The following is a 12,653-nucleotide window of genomic DNA, read 5'->3' on the forward strand; positions in this document are numbered from 1 at the left end:
CTTTTCCACAGACCTACACTGGTTGTTCCTGATGATGTTCCAAGCAGAGCATTCCAAAGATTCACTCGTGCAGTAAAACATTTGAGCTCAACTCAGTTGCCAGCTCTTTCTTAATTTTACGAGTAGCTTTCCCATTCTGAAGCAAGCATTCTTCTCCAACACTAGTTAGCAGAGCTTCTCTAATTTAACTTTCATTTTTGCCTTAAACATCTGGGAAACTTCATTCCTCTAATCAGTTTCTTACTTTCCTCCACTAATTACAATCTTGTTTTTCCACGTATATCATTTCCTGTGTTGATAATTCTGCATCATTGGTTTTCTTGCTCTTTATATATTCCCTAGATTTTAGTGTTCAAAGTCAGACAAAGCAGCTTATTTGTGATGTCCTTCTTCTAAAAAAAAATACTAGGATAAAATGTGCCACAAGAAGTTATTTATTACTCTATATCAGAATGTTTAGCAGAGCTTCCAAAACAACTCTATCTGTTGCCCTGCCAGCTTCATCCTCAGAAATTCTGGGATTTCTCTTTACTCAAATTTGATGAGCCACTCTTTAGAGAAGCTGCCTCTGCTCGAGTAGGCCAAAGTCACAGGTAAAACAGCGAGGCCTGTCAACCAATGTCACTTCCCTTTTCACTTTCCTCACTGCCTGTTCCTCCCTTCTTTCCCTTTCGCCTTTGCCCCAGGCCATATCAAAAAATTTCTTCTTTTCTGTGTGGCTCATGAAAGGTTTCCACGTCGAACTAAATTGCTACAGGAGCTCAGTCTCCAGACTAAGGTTGCTTTGCTTTTAATCTGTTGTTTTTCTTTTTAAATTCTTATAACACCACAATCTCTGTCAGGCAGCTTTCAGGCTGTTACACAGAAATAAGTTAAAACCTGAGAATTACAAACTCTCTTTCACCACAGCATATATTCTAGCAACACTATATGCATATTTAATACCATTCTACAAGCAAATCAGAATTTTTTTAAAAGCTACTAATTCAAGTGACAGCATCCAACTTAGGAAAAAAAATATCATACAACGCTGTAAACACTTTCTAAGTTCTACGGTATTTAGCGCCTACTATTTACAACATTTTACACATATAGTAAACAAAATATTGAAGGCTGTTGAAAATATAAGTGCTCACACTACCTATTGATTAATATAATCAATATAAATATAGAAGGCAAATTTCAAAGTTTTCCCACGACAGAGTTATGAGACTTCAGTAAAATCAGTAAAATTAGAAGATTATGTCCGATTGATATAATGGTTTGATTTGCAATTCTCAATATAAACATGGTGGCATGTTTACCAAACATCCATTTTCTTCTAACTCAAGATCATAGATTTTGAAGCCCCTCCAAAAAAAAAAAAATATTTTTAATGAAAACAAACACGTTTGCAGTATTTCCAAACAAATTTGAATATGTCGTTCGTACTATGTGAAAACTGAAGTCTAATAACCCTGTGAGTGAAAAAGCTCTGCAACATAAAAGCTTCCAAAGAGCTCTTCAGGTTTTGTGATCAGTTCTCACATTTAGCCACAAGACAATAAAAAACTGTCAAGATATTTCACAGTTAAATATACTCCATAGTTCTTCTTACCAACATTAAAGCACAATTTGATTTCATTCATTTGAGGAAATTGAGGATCAACACATGCTGTTTCATCTCCTGACAGCTTAAGTAAATCAACTACGATTCTTTAAAATCTAAATTCTTCAGTGAAAAACAAATAAAAGATTTTATTTCTTTGAGAAGATGTCTGGCTTACCTGGCTTTGCCATTCCACACCGACAGTCCGAACAATATTATCAGCTCTTCAGGTACTAATTCTTGCTAACTGGAAGGATATTTTCTCTCTTGCTGGATTAATAATCAACTTTCCTGATAGTTCATTTGTAATTCTCTGCTGGTTAACCCTTTGTATAGCTCCCATTTTGAATTCAGCAGGCTACACTGTGCAGTTCATTTTAATATGAAAGTAACAAAATATTGAATAGTAAGCACACATAATAAATACAGTTCTAAAGAGGAAGCTTAAGACTAGATTATTTCAAAAAGCTAAAAACTTATTAATATTTAAAATAAGATTTTCTTTTCCTTAGAGACTCTACTTACTAAACCTAGGAGCTATGTAAACCAAAGCATCCACAAACTGAAAGCTGGTAAGTCCACTGGCTCAAAAGACAGCATGCTCCCAAATAGCTACTTGCCTCTTCAGTGTACGTGTAAATATGACACGTCTGCTGAACTCTGAAAATAACATTTTTTATTATTGAATACTGTGCTGAAAAATTACCACACTTATCAGTTCGTGCAAGGCCGTCCATCTGTGTTGTCAGAAAGCAAGAGCAAGAGTGGCTGGGAGTAAAACTGAGATAAGAGAGGCCCAGAATAGCTAAAAAGGGGAGTTCAAACAAGGTCAGCACCGTTTAAGATGGGATACCTAATAATTACATGTAGTTTTATTTTTTCCAAAATAATAGGAGTGAATTATACACACATTTTATCAGTTTCATAAGAATTCAATGTATTTTGGCAGCTCTGGTGTAGAAGTAAAGAGATCATAAAAAGAAAGCCAGGAAAGGGTATTAGAGATCTAGTAGAAAAAGGTGAAGCAATCTGGAAATCTAAACCTGAAGAAACTGGTCTTTATTTTGGAGGCAAAAGATGGACCTTGGGATGTGCTTTGTTTGTGGACAGAGGGAAGACAAAAACTTGTTTTGTGGTTGTCTAAGACATCATTCTGTAAAACTGAGAAATCATATGAAAAGTCCTGCTTTTTGTTTCCTTTTTTTTTTTTTTTAAACAATTACTTGGGGTTTTTGGATGCCTCAGGAAAAAATATAAGAGATGATAGTTTTGTCTAACAGAAGTGCTTTCCTCATAAATTGTGTTGTATTAAACTTAAGCTGTGTTTTATTAAATAATATTGCAGAATTTTTGTTTTTCCCTTAAACACAAGGATATGGACACCTAAAGTAACTGCTGAGCACAGAAGAGACTTTAGTTATTTCCCTTTATGTAAGAGAAGTCCAATAGCAAATCTGTTTTTACACAACTGTAGGTCTCTGCTCTCTCTACTGTAGCAACTGATGCGGTTTGCTGTAAAATTTCTCTGATATTTGCTGTAGAATTTATGATAAGATGCTATAAAGTGTTGAAGCAAATTTATTTCATATTTATAGTTAATTTTATTCTGTGTGCGTTTGAAGGAAAACCTTTTAGGAGCACCAATAATGTGAGAAAGCTACAACAACTAAATTTATTGTTAAGTATCGCATCAGTGGTACTCCTGGGGGCTCCTCTTCATGGGAAGAAAGCTTAAACAACATTTCCTAACACATTGGATTGCTTCCCAGAGATGTGATGGCCTACAGAGGCTGTGCTGAACAAAGCAGGCTGAAATAGTAAGTCAGTAAACAACCCTTTTCAGAGGATGGTCACAAATAAGTGCAACTTTGTTTAATAAAGGCAAATCATAGCTATCTTTTGTTCTTCAGAAGGGGCATTATCTTCCTCTCCTGTTTCACCTGACTAAGCTGGTGGTATCTCTTCCATCACCTGACTTCGTGGTTGGCTAGAAATAATGGGGCAGAACAATCCCCCATTGTTCCAAGAGACAATGACCTTTCATGTCCTTGAAGCTCGCCATGACCTTTCATCTCTCCTAGCCTTCAATGGGCTCTCCTAACAACTAAAACTACACTCAGTTAGGCTGAATTCCAGATTGTCATAAAAAGCCCTGTCCTTTCCAAACAAAACCAATTTTTACACCAAGGTGGAGGAGAAACACAGGTCCATTGTTCCCTCACAGATGGAAGTTAGAGTTACTAAGGCAACAGCTCTAATCCCCCTTTTTACCACCTTTTTCACATCACTGGCCTATCAAGTGTGCTACCTTTTAACTCATAAGCTCAAAAGCTGGTAGTCTAACTGACGTCCCTAATTAGCTACGATTTTCACAGTATAGACAACATGATGAGCTAATCGAAATTTGCAAAATAATGACGTACCTCCAGCAAATATTCCTCCTCCTGAGGCCCAGTCTTAGAATAACAATAATGAGACCATTATTAGAGGAGGGCATTAAAATGCTGCACTGCTGCTAAACAGAGAACTTAATTGTTCTGGTCTTGTCCATTGAATCAACAACCTATTGTTGTGGACTTGAAAAATAAAGGACTGGAGAATGGGTGCCATAATGATTGGTCTGTGCTGCCATACCAGCACTCTGTAGAATTGTTTTCCTTTTGAAACTCTTGATGGACTAGTAGTTTTGTTTAAAAGTAATATAAAAGGCAATTGTCTGGATAAAAAGTCCTATTTATTGAAATCCTTAGAAGCAGTTGCATGGGTTTGTTCATGACCCCCAAGACAAAAACAGAGGGATCATAATAATGCTATTTGTAGAGACCAATGCTTGCAGTGACACTAGATAACACTGTCCTGTCTGGATACTGTAAAAGGAAGGAAGGCATTTCCTTTGCAGACAGAAATAATGACAGAAGGTCAAATACTGGACAGATCCAATTCATCTCTAAAAAGGAAGATGATTTATTAAATAAAAAAAAAAAAAGAAGAAGAAGAAGAAGAAGGCAAAAAAAAAGCAGAAACTAGAATTTTTGGTCATAGTTTAGCATTTGGGGTATAGATAAAACTTATAAAGGTGTATTAATGTTAGTCACAATATATGACTTCTTTCATTTGCTTGGTTATTAAAAATGACTGACTTTGGAATTATTTTATGGAATTATTTCCTTAACTTAGACATTGGAAAACTGAATAACAAATATACCTTGAAATGGTAGTAACTCAGCTGATGTAAATGGTAATTTACTGCTAGTTTAGGATAATCTAATCTATATTTCAAATTGGGACTGGGAAGAAAAGATATCTAAAAATATTTGTAGGGTTTTTTCTATATTAATTGTTGAGGAAATGAAATAAGCAGTTGTTTATGAACTATTTAAGATAAACACAATCTGGAAAAAATACAAATTTTAATATATAAAATAATATATAAAAATAAAATATTTTATAAAATATAAAACCCAAATTAAAAAAAATAATTGTATTACATACTATTTGTAAGTAATACTGTATAAGCAATAGATTTACACTTTGGAACAGAAATTAAAACTGTGACAGTGTATTTTTGTTGTTGTTTGCTTGTTTTATAGCTACCTCTCTTAATGCATCTTCCTATATATAAATGGCTCAAAAATAGCCCATGACTCTAGGTTAATATAAACAACCAGAAACAACCGAAGTTAGGCTAGCAACAAGTACCCATGGGAACTTTGTTATTTATTTCAATGGGAAAAACTTTAGGTTTTAATTTTTTATTATTCTTGCCAACATACTGTAAATCTAAATGAAAACACAAAAAGGGAAAAAGGGAGAGGGGGGAAAAAAAAAAAAAAAAGAGAAAGAAAACTTAAAAGTTAAAGGTTAATCCAAATGGCATTTTCAACAGTTCATAGAACTGCTCACATAGAGTTGTCTTGCATGCACTCACAGTGCACATTTTTCTTTAAACTCAGGATCTTTTCTCTCGTAAATTGAAAAATGCCTAATATAAAGAAGTATTAAATTGTAAATAAGACCTCTTGCTTCATTCAATCCATGCTTTGCTTCATTTATCTTCATCTTGTTAGGCTAAATTAATTAACAATCTCTGTGTTGCACACTTTCTCTTTTCATTACATCAAATAATGGCCTGGATATGGGAGAAAACCCTCACCACAGGGATCTTGAAACACTACCTTGAGGAAGAGTCTCTTACATATGTATTGCTTTAGCAATATTAACGAGCTAGATGTTGCAACGTTGATTAAATAGCTTCTTCATTGCTTTAAAGTAATGATCCCGATTTTGTGAGAAATAAAAATATTTTTTCTAAAAAAAAAAAGTCAGAGGATTGCAATAGATCATGCTTACAATCTGTAAGCCACAATTCACTAAGACAAAAAAAAGTACATACATTTATAAATAACCTTACTCAATGCTTTAATATAAAAAAAACCTGTACTTGAGTACAATTTCTGAGCAACTGTGCACACAGTTCCAAATATATTAATGTGTTAAGCCATTCAAACCATGATGCTGTGCCATTTGCCTGCGAATGTTCTGTACATAATTAATTGGATGACTGGGACAGTTTCATTGGTAAATCTGGTTATTTTAATACTGTAATGGGAAGCAACGTGCTGAACTATTAGAGAAGTTTTCTTCCTTTAACCTACATTATGGCATCTAGAGCAAAAGGACAAAACAGTAAAGCCTTTTTTAATCTCACTCTGATCAAACAGCCCTCTTTCTCCAATCACAGCTTTGTGCGTGATATCTTTCTGCTAGTGTTTCTTATTTAATTAAAACAGACACTGACAGAAGGACATGGATTAGGACTGTAATGATGCATTTACTTAGATTAATCGGAGGCTCCTTTTGGAGAAATGGCTTAAACAAAGAACAAAAGGAAATTGTTATGAAACAGCCTTTTATCCCAGGCAAAGGTCACATTATAAGGTTTTTAATTTTGTCGGCCTCCGTTATATTGGGCCTTGCCACTGGAACATGAGAAGTGCTTCTCTCCTCTTCTCCCTCGAGTCAAGCCAGTTATTATAACACAGCTATTAAAGCTGCAAATTAAAATGTCTGATTTTAAAACATGTTGCTTAGCTTTCAAAACCCTCTAATTAGTATGTTGTATATTGTTGTGAAGGAAAGGAACCTAAAATGCTAATGACCTGCTGCCAGGTGACCACACTGCTGTGCAAAATAATATGGACCCTTTCAAGTAGCAATAATAATAATAATGCCCTGCCTTTACAAATTACCCAGCTCCAGGTCTACTCTGTTCCAAATGCTTAAAGAAACAAGCACGCATCCAGCCAAAGATCAGAGTTCAGCAGTCAGCACAAGAGATTGTTGTATGTTAACTGGAAAGATGACCGTAAGACTGTAAGGGAAGAGAAAACCATTTGAAACCACCACAGGTACACTGACACTTGCAAAAGGCACAGAGAAGAGCAGGAAAGCTTTTACCCTCTCAGGTAGAAACTGCAGGTACACTTCTGGAAATCTCAAGGTGGAAGACTCAGCTTGCTGCGTCAGTGCTTTATTTACACAAAGGCAATAATGCATGAAAAGACTCCAAACAGATTTATTTTGTCTCCTTATAGTTTCCCACTTATTGTAAGAAGTTCATTAAACATAAAATTAAGCTAAAACTGCCAAATCTGCATTTCTTCCTCATAACTTGTGATATCTTCTCTAAAACATTTTACAGGAGGAAGTCTGACAATGCAACTTGAAAGACTCAAGCAAAGCAGAAAATATTTTCTTAAACCATATCAGATTTGAAGGTCTGATTTTTGAATCCTGAGTTTTAGCAAGCTTACTCATTTCACACAAAATTTTCAAGAAAAATACTGTTGTCATACAGTGACAGAATGTGCTGCAACTTCCTTTATGAAATTGGAGCTGCAAAAATATTTATTTAGTCTTCTGCACCACCTAAGCTGTTCACAGAACCAACCCTTCTCCGGTCACAGAGGCCACATCTCTGGCAAGCTGAAATGTCACACAGTACCTAGAGACACACAACACGATACCAGCAAAGAAGCTAAAGCTTGCTGACAGCGCCAAGATTGGTTCCAGGCAGCAGAGGTCCAGGCACCACAGAGAATACCTTCCTGAAAAGTCCAGAATAATTAGCTGGACACTCAGGATTGATCACATTCAACCTGTTTGTTTGTTTGCTTGCTTTACCAACAGTTGAGGAAAAAAAGCTTTCTCTGTAACTTGCTGCTTTAGCTATAAGTTTCCTAGTCCAACCACCTCCAAACACATCAGCATGGGATGACAGTGTTCTGAGATCTCACTAGTAGGAAGTTGGATGAGACGTTAAGAGCAGTGCTCGCCTCAATGGCTCCTCATACATAGAACTCTCCCACACTTCAATGACCAGTGAGGGACAAAAATGACTGCAAAGGGGATTTTCGGTCATTTTTATCCCTCATTGCATTCTATTGTACTTAGAAGTCCAACAGTCCAGAAACAAAGTCCTGTGTGATTCCAAATGCCAGCACTCCCCAAAGCAGAACTCAAGAGAAAGTACAATTCAATCCCTCCCCAGATAAACCACAAGCGAGCCATCTTGAGCAAATATAATATAAAGATGACCATGGGTATGGTTTCATCTCAAACCCACACATCTATACTCTGCATTACTGTGCTCTATTTCACATAGTATCCAGATTCTGCCACCTTTTTGTCACTACGCTCCCTCAGAATACAATCAAATTCTGAAAAAAATCAACTTGCCCTTGAAAACAATTACATGTAAGTCACTGAAATGGCCTATGTAAAAAAGGAAAATACACTTAATTCCAAAAAAAGTAAGTTCAACTAAGTTAACCCTCAAGCATTTGAGTTGTTTAAAAGCTGATAAAAAAAACACTGGTAAATGACACACTAGTAAAAACTATGTAGTAGCGCTCACTCACACTCTGGTTGAAAATATGCTGACCTTCACAACAGCATTCTACAACTTGGAGATACCACTGTCATCAACCATTGCCATCCCTTACTTATTTATTTAAACTTAACTGTTATGCTGCCAGAGAAACCAAGTCTTGAGGTAAGAGAACCCATTTCCACAGATACATGCATCATTCACGTGTGTTCCTCAGTTGCCTCTTAGCTGTTATTTTTTCAAACCATCTCTGTGAGACAGAAAACTTACTGCTAAGATTATGAAACAAATAGAGTAGCATCTAATAGAGGCTTTGTGCAAAGTGATAGGTGGCTCCATTCTTAAAAACTTGCAGCCAGGAAATTCACATTATTTTCATTTGTGGCTGTGCACAAACTGTGTTTGTAGAATTCATTCTAATAAAGTATTTAAAAGTATCTTGCAGTGGTTACTGCACTGATATGCACCACGCAGCCACACCGTTCCCCAGAAGTTCTATTTGTTCCTTAAAATATACAATATACACTATTGCTCTTTTAGTGAACAAGTAATAAAATCTGCATTAGTATCCTACACAGAACGTGAATTCATGCTTTAAGATCAGAGCAGCTTAGATAGCAAATTATCTGCATCATTTCAGATTTACTAGCTAGAGACCTGTCCGGGTACAGTCTGCGTACAGACAGTATTAGAACAATCTGTGCCTACATGGATGCAGCACCATGTCCTGTGGATTTTGCTGAATATCCACTTATACTATAAATCAAAGAACAACAGTAATCCCATAATCTAAGACTTCAGTGTAGGAGTCTGACGAGACTCAGGCTGGCACAGCAGCAGTAACTGACATGGCACAGTGGAAACACTAGCAATGCAGAAATCATGCTGGTGCGGTGCAGAATAAGAGACTGATTGGGCTCTGATTCATTATGAGTTCAACTGGACCCATCAAAGCACGTCTGTCATGATAATCCCACAGACTCTGGAGACCAATGCAGAGCAGAAAAGACAGTCTACTCTCTCACCTGAATGCAGCTTTCATGCACACAAGGTCACAATATGCTCTGCACTGAAGTTGGCTTTTTATTCAAGTTGCCCCACAGCTAAGTCACTATACAGACTTGTATCAAACAGAACCCATATAATATGGAAGTATATATGGAACCCATATAACACCATATAATGAAATCCAATCCTGTTCTTCAAGTAAACGTGCCCCCAACCACTAACACTGAGCATCAATTTTCTCTATCATCGTGTACCCTGAAATAAGAATAGTGCACATATCTGAGCACCAATAACAGCTCTTTTTCAGTTTGTCTCATTATGTACAGCCTCTCTCAGATTTTTTCATGTACCTTTCTGTATAGGTTCTCTGCATCCTATTCTACCCTGGTCAGTCCCTACTGGTATTGCTATATGCACAGTTTGTACACGTGTCAGGTAAGAGAAAGCAGAAATGTCTGGTTTTTTTGGCTTTCCATAATGCTGTGTTTCAGTCATACAAACCAGTTTTTTGTTACTCCAAAAAACTACAGCAATAAGTAACATAAATATTTCATTTAAAGGTCACTTATCATCACTGTATACACCTCTAGAAATTCTTACTACTATTTAATTCTTCATGCAAAATCAGATATTCTGCCTCATTACAAAACTTCATTCCTACCTGGTTTGTGATGTAATGTATCAAACAGGATCCCTTATACATTTCTTACTCTCTTTTGTAACTGTTGCCCCTAGGAGCATACCAATGAACTTTCTGATCTAACACCCTAAACTCTTCACAATTGTAGCCTTCATTTTTCCACATCTACTAATTTTTAAAGTCGTTAAGATAAACTAGATAAATGAATCACAAGCAGACAGCTCTCTGCTCTTTCAGATATTACTGCTTGCTTTCAATAAATGGTAGGGCTGTTGTATTCCAAACTGTTTTCTGCAAGAAAATACTGATCTACACAATTCAGCACTGATTTTAACAAGAGGCAGAAATTAAGTCGATAAAGTGTTTCACATTATATGCAATAGTAAAGCTACTCAATGCACTTCCACATGCAGATGATATGCTCAATGAGCATTTCAAAAAATATTGATGCATTTTTGTACACAAAAGTAGCCTGCACAAATTATGTGAAAATTTCACTGCAATTAAGTGAAAGGAAAATTACCTATATGGAAGCTTGGCTTGAATTTCAGTATAGAAACACATGCTAGGTTTCAAGAGAAACTGGGCCAAACATAACTGCTAAGGGATTTAAGTTTGCTGGTTTAAACAACATGAAGTTCATACACAGAAAGGCATCGTGCATATATAATTACATAGGCTCACATTCACGTACAAAAAATAGCCACGTGGTGATTTTCAGTCTCTCCTCAAAACAAAATTCCCTAGGCACCTTCAAGCATTTAACTTATAATTTTCCCACTAGTCAAGATTTCCCAATCAGTGTTGCATAGGAAGGAGGCACAGAGAAGAAAAAGAACTATTTTTGACTCTGTACCTAGCATTCTAATTACTTTTTTATGCCTTGGTTTACCCATGTGTAAAACAGGAGAAACAATACTTTATAAATCACCTTTCTAAACTGCTTTGAGATCTGCTGATAAAACAAGGTGTATGAGGGAAACCAAATTGCTAAGCAGTCTGAAACAGATATCCCTCAAAAGAGGAAAAGGAAAAAAAAACAAAGTTGTTTTTTCCTTTTTCTACCGTTAAAACTTTCAATACCCAATCAAGCAGCCATACTACTGCATCACAAAGTGGATCAGAACAGACAAATTTATCAAGTCAGGACAGCGAGTGCACTTTGTTTACATGCTATATCCTGTACATATCTTTCCTAGGTTCAGACTGAAATCCAGCTCCAGCTGCAACAGCTTTTAGGCTGACAGATCCCTCTGGAGCTGTGCCATGCAGAGCTTCAGACCTGGAAGGTGCTACAAGCGCACACTTCCACTATGCTGCTTAGACATGCGTACATCACATGTATTCCAACATCCCTTCAAAGGTACGCTTGTTGCAGTTTAATAATGTGCAGCATCTAATCTTTGGGCAGTCATTTCTTTTGCCCATATTATCATGATTTTAAGTCTTTCATTTCTGAAGAACGGAATTAAAATATATAACCTGTTAGAAAGGAGATATTCTTAACTACAGCACAGACACTCATTTATAGTCCATTCTCAAAGAGTTTAGGTTAATAGACTTTGCTAATGTGCCGTTTTTTTTATATACATTCATATTTTGGGCAGCATCTAAATTTTTACAAAATTCCCACTGCTGACTGCAACTGTCTAGAAACAAAAGTGGTTTAGTCAGCAAAGTAAAACAAAGTTGAACCACCTAAATTATTGTACTCATTCAGTTTCACCAAGCTGTAAGTCACATACATTGAGTACGAGAAAACGTGGTATGGTTATGAAATCTTGCTGATAATCACAGAGAACAAGCTTGTTCTGTGACATTTGTGAAAAACAAGATTATCCCTAATGGACTTTGAAAACACAGGCCTTCTGATTTTTCATGATATACTTATATGTTGATACACATACACATATACATTCAGATACGTGTGTGCATACGTATGCAAGTGTACATCCCTACACACACACTCATGTTTAAGCAAAATTATTAGCTTCTATTCTCAGCCTTTTCTTCATAGCCAAGCAGTTAGAGCAGATGGCAATGTAGCCATTTCTCAGTTGAAAAGAAGGAGGAGGTGCCTGAAAGGGGATACCACAAGTGCAAGGCAAACAAGTGCCTTAGGAATCAGAGCAGCACTAATGGCAGGAGAATGAGAGAGGTAAGAGCTTAGGAGAGCTCAAGGACTCCCTGCAAAACCCTAGGAACTTCCTACTAAGATTTGCATTTGACAGCAAACCTCGGTGAATATTTCCTTCTGAAGGCCTACTGCAGTTAGGAGAAGATTTGAGGGAAACCATAGAGTTAAAATTATAAGTTTGTACAGAACTTTAAGATAATCAAAGAGAAAATTATTAGGTCCTAGACAGAGATTGTGTTTTGCTTTATTTTTGCCCTCAAGCGTGCACCTTTTGTCATAATGAAATGCATACTCAGCCTTCACTTGGTGAAATATTTGTGTTTCCATGCAGTTAAACAAATGGGTTTTTTATTTTCTTTTAAAAATCGCCTCCCACCCATGTTTCCCAAAA

The 12,653-nt window shown here is 36.3% G+C and overlaps 1 protein-coding gene across 22 annotated transcripts in view; it reads right to left on the reverse strand.

The window, feature by feature from the left end:
- Positions 1-12,653, reverse strand: part of SOX6 (SRY-box transcription factor 6) — a 411,364-nt gene that overhangs the window by 265,171 nt on the left and 133,540 nt on the right. Inside the window, exon 1 of one of the 22 annotated variants that reach the window (XM_090140512.1) lies at positions 1,767-2,036. The exons of 20 other annotated variants lie outside the window; for them this stretch is intronic. The gene's annotated coding sequence lies outside the window, so the exon portion shown is untranslated. Of the gene's footprint in view, positions 1-1,766; positions 2,037-12,653 lie in introns of those variants that run through there. One more of the 22 variants, XM_031614027.2, reaches the window with a different exon arrangement.

This window comes from Phasianus colchicus, chromosome 5 (assembly GCF_987193195.1).
Source record: "Phasianus colchicus chromosome 5, bPhaCol1.hap1.1, whole genome shotgun sequence".
Classification (NCBI taxonomy): Eukaryota; Metazoa; Chordata; class Aves; order Galliformes; family Phasianidae; genus Phasianus; species Phasianus colchicus.